Source organism: Opisthorchis viverrini (assembly GCF_000715545.1).
Source record: "Opisthorchis viverrini unplaced genomic scaffold opera_v5_658, whole genome shotgun sequence".
Lineage (NCBI taxonomy): Eukaryota > Metazoa > Platyhelminthes > Trematoda > Opisthorchiida > Opisthorchiidae > Opisthorchis > Opisthorchis viverrini.
Genome location: NW_008752330.1, coordinates 1 through 11,986, shown reverse-complemented (window position 1 = coordinate 11,986; position 11,986 = coordinate 1).

Below are 11,986 nucleotides of genomic sequence, written 5' to 3'. Positions count from 1 at the left end.
AAATATGCCGGTCGGCCGACACAGGTAGAACAGTTTTGTGTCGTCTGTCGACTCAAACACACTGCTCAAATTTCAGTGGTTCTCGTGGTCAATCAAACCTTGCTAGAGACGCATCTTCAATTTTAGCCACATCGACTTTGAATATGTTTTCATACAGCCCACTGAAAGTTCATCGTATATTTAGATGAGGTTCTTGGGAAGGCCGAAGGGAGAGCTACAATTCATTCGTATAACCACAGCCCGATTGAGGTTAGGTGAAACTAATGGAGCATAACTTGAGCCACGTGCGGTTGGTTCGCTGCAAGAGCTGGCAAAGATCAAGAACGGTGCTGTTCCCAATACTAAGCGGTCTCTACGGCGGATTCCGGGATGAGCAGTATACCACAACCAGGATTTCAATACGATTTCTGCTTGACTCTACGACTTGCTCAGGCAACATCGGGAATCGTAGTGAATCAGAGAGGCATATGAGGCTTTCGTTGGTGTTAAAGCGCGCATACTGGATCAGCATCTGACCCACAAACCACACAGCGCCGAACAGATATTCATGGTTGCAGCGGATGCTAGTGATCGCCGTATCGGCGCAGTCCTAAACCGGAGGAATTGATTAACCGAATATGACAGTGGTCAACGCTGATCAACGCTGAGCAGGAATACTCAACGATTGAGAAAGCATGTAAAGCAACTGTCCGGATCATGGATTAGTTGGGGCCACACCTGTTTGGGCAAAGATCTTATACCGAGACAGATCACAGACCCCCAGGATGGCTACGAAAATATGCCGTCTCGTTAGATGGAAATGGGGATTAAGAACTGAGAAACAAACAGGCAATTGAAAACGTCCCAGAGTCACTACGATTGGTTGGGCATGAGTGAATCGGGCATAATTTGCTAGAAATCCACCGATTCTAATGTTGTGCTGCCCGTCTTGAGACGGAGGCTAATGGTCAAATACCTCGAGATTGGAACATTCATAAAAAGAAACGGCCTAGTTCGGCAGACGGCCGTGCTTTGAGAACGAACAACTCAAGATTTGACAAATATCCACTCATTTGCAAACTAAATTCGTTTTTCGAGAGATACACCTGGAGCTCAGTTGAATCTCTCGATTGTGATAATGCCAAACAACTGGATTTGCTGAAAGAGGCTGCCGCATGGTTCAGCGTCTAAGACATTCAAGATATAGTGATCCACGTCGATCAAGGAGATGCAGCCGGCAGAACAAACAGACCGCAGCCAATGGTTTTGCTAGCTCATCGTGCTTCCACACAGCCTACCAAAGGCAAGTCCCTCCTCATGGTGATGCACCGTCAGCAGCGCTGTCTTCTGGTTGATTAGATACTTGGCCAATGCTGGTATCAATCAAAATTTTTACAGTTGCCTGATGATCAGTGTATATCCAGAGAAGTTCGAGGAAACGCGTTCAAGCAGAAGACGGATAATAGGTTTTTAAAAGCAAGGCGCATGAAAGAGTTTTAGTTTCCTGTCCTATTGTCTGCAAAAGTGCAGTTCGTCTTTTCTGATAAACTCATCCGCGGCGAAGGGCTTCCTTACATTCACTGTTTTATAAAAAACAAACTAGCTATTAAAGATATCCCGTATACATGTAGCTGTAGACAAATGAGTAGAACGTTGAGTCACCCCAAAATCAATAAGCCATATTTTCATCACCTCGGTCAGGTTCATGTCGACCTATAAACTAAAGAAATTATGTGCAATTATTCGCTGGCAATTAGATAGGCGCTGTTGGAGTGCGTGTCAACAATGTCCATGCTACTCACAAAATTGCTGAAAATTCTTCGAAAGATCACCACCGGTTTTGTCATTCTTCATTATCGGTCCCCGAGGTTCCATCCACCCCATATTCTATTTGAACGAAAAAAGGACGGATTTTGAGAACTTCGCTCGTTTGCACTTGAATTCGGTTTTGACAGGAGACTCAAATGGATCCAGTTGAACTGCTTGTTTGTGATCGTTTGCTTCAACCGAATGTGATGCACATACCTGCTCAGTCTTCCTGTTGGTATGATGTTCGAGGAAATCTATGTGCTTTTGTTAAAATTACATTACTCATAAAGTTGCTGAAAACACTTGGACAGACAACGACAGGTTTCGCCCTTCTTTGAGATCCCGTAAAATTAGAAATCATATGCCCATGAGACTAGTTGTCGAAATATTCTTGCTCAATTTAACCAGTCTACTCCACAATATGCCATAAAAAATTGCACAAGTAATAGAATTTTCGGAGTACCGTCCCTTTATCGGCGGCGAAAAAAAGGTCGTCGAATCCAAATGGCCTGACAGAATGTAGATGTGGTTTTTTTAAATTTGATCGCAGAAATAGACAACTGATATACAATGCCGGTTTTGTGATTCGCACATTGTTGACGATTCCCAAAGATGCTAAAATTGCTTCCCTCAATAGAAAATTTGCGGTACTGCGGAACTTCTACCCCGGAAATGGTCAGTCGAGGAGGCCATCAACCCGGGACAATGCAATGGGGTTTTCCGTGACCGAAGGACGGGCGTCAATACGTCCAAGCTTGGTTAGAGCTATTCACACTACCGATGCGCGGGTCGGGACTGAACACCGTCAAGTGCGGGTTTGGTTCGACACAGTCTGCATGTTCGTTAAATGCGCACCGCTGATGATTCACAGTAAGGATGAAATGGCTTTGCGGTGTTTCTCAAACATCTTTAACACTATCAATACCTGAGGCTGAATCTTTCCTGAGTATGCTTGTGGAATGCGCTAGCAATTTTAACACACAGTCCCAGGGGAGTCCGAATAGTATTGGCGTTCAACCCGAAGTTTTGGGGATTCCCTAGGTACGGTAATCATACGCTTACCTTCACGGAGGAGAAACACTCATCAACAAAATTATCTATCAATCATGTTATAGCCAAATTCCATCGGATACTCTGAATGGCGCAACTTTGATTATGCCAAATAATAGACGGATTGCGACAAGAAAACCAGAAAATGATCACAGCGAACGGGATTTAGGCGAACACTGCCTAGACAATCGACCGAGTGCCGAGTAAAGGAGTACCGTCCCTTTATCGGCGAAAAAAAGGTCGTCGAATCCAAATGGCCTGACAGAATGTAGATGTGGTTTTCTTAAATTTGATCGCAGAAATAGACAATTGATATACAATGCCGGTTTTGTGATTCGCACATTGTTGACGATTCCCAAAGATGCTAAAATTGCTTCCCTCAATAGAAAATTTGCGGTACTGCGGAACTTCTACCCCGGAAATGGTCAGTCGAGGAGGCCATCAACCCGGGACAATGCAATGGGGTTTTCCGTGACCGAAGGACGGGCGTCAATACGTCCAAGCTTGGTTAGAGCTATTCACACTACCGATGCGCGGGTCGGGACTGAACACCGTCAAGTGCGGGTTTGGTTCGACACAGTCTGCATGTTCGTGAAATGCGCACCGCTGATGATTCACAGTAAGGATGAAATGGCTTTGCGGTGTTTCTCAAACATCTTTAACACTATCAATACCAGAGGCTGAATCTTTCCTCAGTATGCTTGTGGAATGCGCAAGCAATTTTAACACACAGTCCCAGGGGAGTCTGAATAGTATTGGCGTTCAACCCGAAGTTTTGGGGATTCCCTAGGTACGGTAATCATACGCTTACCTTCACGGAGGAGAAACACTCATCAACAAAATTATCTATCAATCATGTTATAGCCAAATTCCATCGGATACTCTGAATGGCGCAACTTTGATTATGCCAAATAATAGACGGATTGCGACAAGAAAACCAGAAAATGATCACAGCGAACGGGATTTCGGCGAATACTGCCTCGACAATCGACCGACCACAGTTAATCGCATAACGCCCGATCAAGTCGTATCCAATGCTATACTCCGACCGGAACTTCGGCTTTACAGGTGTGATTGTGTTTTCTGAAAAGCTGACCAAATTCCGTACATGCGATAACGAGAATGACCGTGAAACGGTATCGCAACACTGTCATTTGCATTGCGTTGCACCAACCAGTGGAATCGTAATGCATTGCACTCGAAACTGACGAGATACCACCTTTTAACAAGCGACTCTCTCCGAATTTGGCAATCCGTGGGTTCTTGCTAAATAATGGTTGTTGCACCCAGGATGAAAGTGTCGAAATTTACTGCTTATTCACTCATCAACCATCGAGCGGTTGAGCTACTTCCGAATTTACAGCCTTCCAATATTGCATAAACCAAAGGTTCCGCGGCGACCGATAGTAGACGAAATAGGTTCTTTTTTGCATGAGCATCTTGGCCGTTGTTTGAATGCCCCTCCCTGGAAAATCTAGTGCTTACATTAGGAATTCACATGACTTCGCCAACCAAGTAGCGGCGGTCCCCAATGAACCAGATGATATTTTTGTTAGTTTCGATGTGAATGCGTTATGTTCAAACGCACCAAAAAGTGGACACTTTGGGAACAGCCAAGTGGCAGCTATTAGCCAACACCATCCTTTCAGAACGGATGATGGACGGAAGATGAAATAGTGGACGGTACAAAGGCTTGTCCTAATCTAACCCAGTTCGTTTTTGGCTCGGTGGTTTATACTCAAGTACAAGGGTTAACAATGAACTCTCCAATACTCCCGGATTGGGCAATTGTACTTACGGAACATATTTGACCAGAGAACTTTAGCCGGATTCTCATACCCACCTAATATATCCCGGCCGAATTTAGATGACACATTCGTCATCTAGAGCTGTCTGAATGAACTACGTCCATGGATCCAATTTAATATGTGGTACTGAACTTTGGTTGTACTGGCATTTTTGGAGTGCATCACACATAATTTCGGGGGTAATAAAAGACCACAGTTGGTAGTGAACTTTGGTTGTACTGGCATTTTTGGAGTGCATCACACATAATTTCGGGGGTAATAAAAGACCACAGTGTACGAGAAGCCACCCGACACGGGGGCAGGTGTAAGCTGCAAATCTGAGCATCCGAAATGGGTATTATCTAGCATTTCCTCATTGACGTTTAAGCGTGTAAGTGCCCTGTGCAAGGAAGAGGTTGATCGGACAGCGACCAAAATTGAAGTAAAGAACAAAATTTGGGCAATGGATATATAGCTAGCTTGGTTAAGCCCCAATTGCGAGGGGTGATATATAGCAGCTTAGTTAGGCGTCAATTGCCGGGGCTGTTGGTAACGGTAGAGAAACCTAACAGGGATTGGAACAGGACCGCTAGTTTCCGTATACACCAGGGACATCCGAGTTCATTCGAATAAATCTAAAAATGGCTATCATAAGTGTAGACTTCCATAGAGGAAAAATACTGCGCTCTGCACNTTGAAGTATTGCCTCCCGGAACCCAAACAAGGACTTCCTCTACGAAATTAAGTATAACGACTGCACCAGGGCAGATGGCCAGGGAAGTACACGTCACAATCGGAGAGTATGGCAGAAAAACTAACCGACCGCCGAGAAACGCAGGCAAATATCAAGCGTTAGTGTAAACCCTGTCTATTGCGGAAAACCCACATGATACACTTAGAAATTGGAGAGGTTATGAGGCGAGGACCACGATCCATGTCACAGAGACTGATAGCCTGGGCGGAAGAAATCACCACGTATATCGGTGTTAACAGAATGAAGAGCGTTGAACCGCCAAGCCTGCCGAGAACGGTTTTTGATCAGCCGAGCTGACACGTGTTGGTATGCGTTCATCGTTCATCAGAAGGAAGAGTAGTCAAGGTCTGAATTTCACTTGACCTAAACGCAAAAGCTGAAACTAAATTCTGGGAGCATACACAACCCTAAAAATGTCCAAGGAAAATCAATTGGTGGCGACCGAGGTTAACCATCAATCGAAGCACCATGAGGGGAAAGATTAACGAAACAAATCCGATCAGAATTCTGTTTGAACTGTTCAATCCACCAAAGTAAGATTTGGACAACCCGAGAAACCGACAAGAGTTCAAATTCGCACTAAACACTGATCTGTTGTGACGAACTGAAGGAGGCTCACTGATTGGTTTTCCGCCTGTCTTAATACCCGGCCTATTTGGCGACCTGCTCACTTGGCCTGATGAGGCCTTTTGTCAAAAGCGAAACGTTGCCCAAATTAAAGCTGCTGAATATTTACCTACCCCTTCTGAAACGTATAAGACCCTGGGATGTGTTCACGTTCATGTTGGTTCATACCATCTCAGCGTAGAACGCAATGTCTTCTGAGAAGTAAACAAATGATTAAATGATCAATTGTCTGAGTGTTGTTATTAAGGACATGCTTTCAAAACTGTATTTGCACCAGGGTGAAAGTGTGGAAATTCACTGCAGATTCCCCATCCATCTTCGAGGCTTCTTCTAGGGAGTGACTGAGCAAAGCGTTTGAGCTCCTTCCGACTTTATGACCTTCCATAAACCCATAAACCAAGAGTTTCTGTACAACAGACAATAAACGGAAAATGTACTTCACCGCACCAGCTTGTTGACCGTTGTTTTAAAGCCCCTCATTGGCAAATCCAGTGCTTTCATTAGGAATTCACGTGACACAGCCAAACATGTAGCGAATGTCACGATCGAACTAGATGATATGAATTGGTTTTGTTCAAATATTCCAAATTGGGCCCTTCAGCAACAGGCAAGTGACAGTTATTATCAGACACCATGTTTTCAGAACGGACACAGCTTACGTAAGATGAAATAGTGGATTGTATGAAAGCATGTCTGAGTCTACTCACCTCCTTTTTGGCTCAGTGGTTTATAATTAAGAACAAGGTTTAGGAGTGAAATCCCCAATTCTCCCGGTTTGGGCAACTATATTTGCGGAACAAATTTGAACAGAGAACTTTAGCCGGATTCTCATATCCACCTAAGATATTCTGGCTGTCATGATGAAATGAGAGGTTAGTGAGTTATACAAATATCTGAATGAACTGCGTCCACGGATCCACTTTAGTATGGAATAGTGAACTTTGGTTGCACTGGAATTTTTAGACTGCATGACATATACGGAGGAGAAAACCAAAGACCACAGTGTACGAGAAACCACTCGAAATTGGGGAGGATTTAAGCTAACTCGTCTGACATCCGAAATCGGTATTCGCTAGCATTTCATCATTAACCTTTTAGCGTGTAAGGGCCCTGGGCAGGGAAGAGGTTGATCGGACAGCGACCACAATTGAAATAAAGTACAAAATATGGGGCAACTCATATCTAGCTAGCTTGGTTAGGCCCCAATTGCGAGGGGTGTGAGTACCGATAGAGAAACCTGACGTGGAAGAGATCCGGACCACTGTTATTCCGTATATATCAGGGACGTTCGGAGTTCTTCGAAGAATTCTAAACACGGCTACCATAAGCGTAGCATTCCAGAGAGGGAAAATACTGCGCTCTGCACAAGGGCGGAAATTACACAAACTCACAAAAACAGAACCTAGGACTTGTTCTTCGAAATTAATTATAACGACTGCACCAGGAGAGACGGCCATGGATCTACACATCAGAATCAGAGAGTATGGTAGAAAAACTAACGGACCGCCGAGAAACGCAGATGAATATCAAGCTTTAGTGAGAGCCTTGCCAATTGATGAATATCTTAGTGAGGGCCTTGCCAATTGCGTTAAACGCACTTGATACGGGCACAAAATATATTTAGAAAATGTGGAAATTTTGAGGCGAGGTCCAAGGTCCACGTCACAGAGTCTGATAGCCGAGGCGGAAGAATTCACCAAGTATATGATTGCTAACAGAATGGAAAGTGTTGGAAAGTGTGTAGAGAACGGTTTTGTGTCAGTTGAGCCGACAACGTTTGGTATGCGATCATCAGAAAGAAGCGTAGTGATTGTTTGAATTTCACTTGAACTAATCGCACTCCCTCAAACTAAATTCTGGGAGCACACAACCCCAAAAGCATCAAGGAGAATCAAATAGAGGCAACGGAGGTGGATCATCATTCGAAGCACCCTGAAGTGGAAGATTAGCGAAACAAATCCGATCAGAATTTGTTTGAAACTCTTTCAATCCACCAAGGTAAGATTTGAACAACCCCAGAAACCGACAGGTGCCCGAATTCACACTTACCAATCATCTAGTGTGACGATCTGATGGGGCTCACTGATAGGTTCCCTCCTGATAACGTCCGAATTTGAATAACAAAACTGAACCACTTATTCGCCTACTCAAGCGTTGTAAAAGGTTTACAATTATTCAGATGAAGTTTCGTTCCAAGGCAACAAATGCAAGCTCTTATCCAATTTGCAGAATGATAAATACACATCCAGAGACAAGGCCCGCTCGCATGCACTTGCAGTCTCCTCCAGAAAGGCGGCAAAAATTACACAAACGAATGCCACAAAAGTCCTGATATCTGGGTGAGCAGTAAACACGACCGACCCATAGTCATGAGACTTGGGTCTGAATATAGAGAAGTTGTCTGTAGAGTTTTAGAAATTTTGTTTTAATCGTAGGGATAAAACCTCTCGCAATGGTCGCAGATTTTCACAAGTCTCTTTTGAAACTAACCCAATTTTGAGAAGCTGCAAGGTATGGTTGGTAACCGATTTCATTCGCGTTCATGTCAGTCACTCTCCGGGAACAAGTTCAAACATCATCTCATCCGTCTAATATTGCGGTAGATTGATTAGGAGGAGGATCTTGCTTCATGCTTAATCCGAATATCTCGCTTTTGCATTTTCAGACTAGGACAGTTTGATGCAGAATTCCTATTGGGTCATTCACAGATTTCGTCTACCTGTGTTCATCAAAGTTTCGGGACCGTTGTTTTGGGGATGAGGTGAGGGTTTGGAAAACCGGATTTAACTCTGGTTCGATTTTGTACATTTAGACACAGACCATTTTGCTTATAGTTGCACACAGCCTCGTATCTTCTAGACTGATCTTAGACAACAATCCACACGTTCACAACTTCTACCCACGCCATTATATTCACGCTGGTATCCCCTTGGCGATTTTCACCGCCTCGGTCACCAGTCGCTGTAGCGTGAATCTTAAACCACGTCTCAGGATGTCCACATTTTCCAAATCTTTCCCAGTTCAGTATCTAGTGCATATGCTGCCATTGCCGGATCTTTGACCATCACCTAGTATTCATCTATGTTTCTCGATTTTCCAATAATGGAACGCTTATGCTCTGACACGCAATTCCCTGGCTGTCTACAAACCTATTGAAACCTTCGTACGGTTTTATACGCATTCCTAATCCTATCAGCCGGAATCCGATACTTTGAATGCACCAACAACAAGCGTCAAGTTTTTCTCATCTGCAATTATACTCTAATGTTCGCCGTATTCAGTAGCCTTTTGATGACTTCAGATATCCCTGTTTTGCATGGAATTGCCGCTGTTCAGCAACCTTGTGAGTATCTTCCTTCAAAAAATTTACTGCGATATCTCGAATATCATGCCAACTGAAACAGAGTCGGCCAGGGTGCGGCACGTTCATTTGAAGAAATATCATATCAGTTGAGTTTCTCGTGAAATCCAAATTGATTTGCAAATGAGTGTTGTTCTCGAAAACAGTCCCATTCTTCTTCAAGTGAAACATATAGTTGACAAAAACTCGCGGAATTCGCCCACTTGATGAGCCCGAACAATAACTTCGAAACACGCCGTTGGCAGTCATAGGGTTTTCAGCAACCTCGTGCAGAAGTAAATTGGGTCCAGTTACACAGTGCAAGGACAAACAAGTACGTAAGTGCGAGAAATTGCATTTTTCTGCTCGCTGTTCTAATAACACCACAGAGGAGAGTGGGTCATCTACTAGCTGTTCCAGCGTAGTCGATTTATCAGATAGACTCTCAGATGAAGAGGAACATCGTGTAGGATTGGCCACTGATGGTTGGGCCTTGATATTACCAACAATACCCGTCTTAGTTGCCGCTTACTTAAACCCATCATGTATCCCCTAGACCTAAGACGCTTTTCTAACTCAAGTTGTGCTGCAATTCGATCGATCTCCACTGTACACTGTGCTCTCACTCTCCTAAATACCTATGAATCTATACTAGCATATACTGCTCTTGGATGTGCCGATTTGCATAAACTTTGTACCGCAGACATAATTAGATTTTTGGTGGATAGTTTCTCAAAACACCGTCACAAAATTGTAAGGCAAAGCTCAACTCAAAGGAGGCGAGCAGTATAAAATTCCAGGCATATGAATCTTCAACCAAGCTGTGGTATGATGCGTTGTTTTTCGTTACATATCGCGCTCCTGTTTTGCACCGACCATGTTGCATGTTTGGGCGGTGTCAGTATCCAGAATTGGTCATCCGTATTTAACAACCAGCCGTCAAAGAACTGGGTTGTCCTGGTCGCTGGTTCCAACACCTGAGAAATTATCTGCATCAAGTAGGTTTCCGTTGATATTTGTTGGTTTGAGGCTCAGAAGTTTACCTGAATCCACATGAAAAGGCTTGTAAAGTGTAAGTTTGCATTAATGGTTCCCCTAAACAGTTTTGTCCTATCCAGTTTTCTCCGCGTCTATGATATTGCTCTCCAAAAGGCGGTACATAGAAGCCACAACTAATGGGCACACATTTTGCGGCTTGAATTGGTTCCTTCAGAATTTCCTTGTCGTAAAAATATAGTATGTTTTGGGTGGGGTCGATTCTCCCATCCTATCAAAGTCAGATGTTACGGAGGTGCAGAGTGTGATTCATGTTAATTGGAATCCTGCATTGTCACCCATAAGTGTTATATGGTGAGTTATGTTAGGTGAGATGACGGCGTGTGAGTGGAAGGTATGGTGTTGTATGACACAATAATTCGATGGTTTTCAAGCAACCACTAATCATCTAACCTGACACGGCAGCTTCATCATATTGGAGGGACGTTCAATGGATCCGCAGTTGCTAGGTAATGTGAGCGGATAAATCTATACAACTTGGCGAGATCAAGTATTTGGAACAAACATATAAAAATCTATCTTGGTCAAGTTCGTCCGTCCGCTCGTCTATCACCTGCATCGGGTTATACGAGAATTGCATTGAAAATGTTACACACTCAATGCGTGTATATCCATTCTTAAGATTCAGTGAGTAATAATAAAATAAATAATAAAATAGAATAAAACCGCATTTCACGAACCTTCAGTAAGAGTCAACTCTGCCAGTTTTCGAAAACCAAACACTTCGCTTTGCTCATAATATGTACGCCGATGCCGACCATGTAGCTTAAATCTCCATGAATCCTGGTCCTCAGCAGTTGGAAATGAGTTTGCTTACAAATCAATTGGGAATTGTTCGAGACCGATTGAGAAGCCATCGTTTCAAAGATGTTTGGCACACAGTCGGTGAATTTATTGCTGGGCAAAGTTTCGCTTTTGACACAAAAGCTTCGTCAAGCCAAGTGAGTGAGTATGTAGTTTCATTGGATTTTAGGCCACTCAGGGAAACACTGTGGGATTTCTCATGACTAGACGACTTGATCAGTGCTCGGTGTTCAGCCTGATGTTCCTGTTTGCTGGTTTTTGGGGATGACTAACATTTACGGTAGATTGAATAGGGGGATTATTATTCTCAATGATGAATCAGGATGTTCCCTCCCTGCTTTTTTCAATCTTGGACAACTTAATGAAGAATTACCCTTGGGTCATTCACAGGTTTCGTTTACCTGTGTTCATCAAATGGTCAGGGAACATTGGGTTAAGTTGATCTAAGACAGCACTCCACACGCCTTTCTATTCACGCTGGGATCCCCGTGGTGATTTTTACCGCCTCGACCCCCATTCGTTGTGGTGTGAATCTTAAACCACGTCTCAGGATGTCCACATTTTCTAAATCTTTACTAGCCCAGTATCTAGTCCATATCCTGCCATTGCCGGATCTTTGACCATCACCTAGTATTCATCTATGTTTCTCGGTTGTCCTATAATGGAACGCTTATGCTCGGATGTGCAATTCCCTGGCTGTCTACAAACCTATATAAACCTTCGTGCAGTCGATACATTTTATTTTGTATGAACAGTTCCTAGTCCTGTCAACCGGAAACC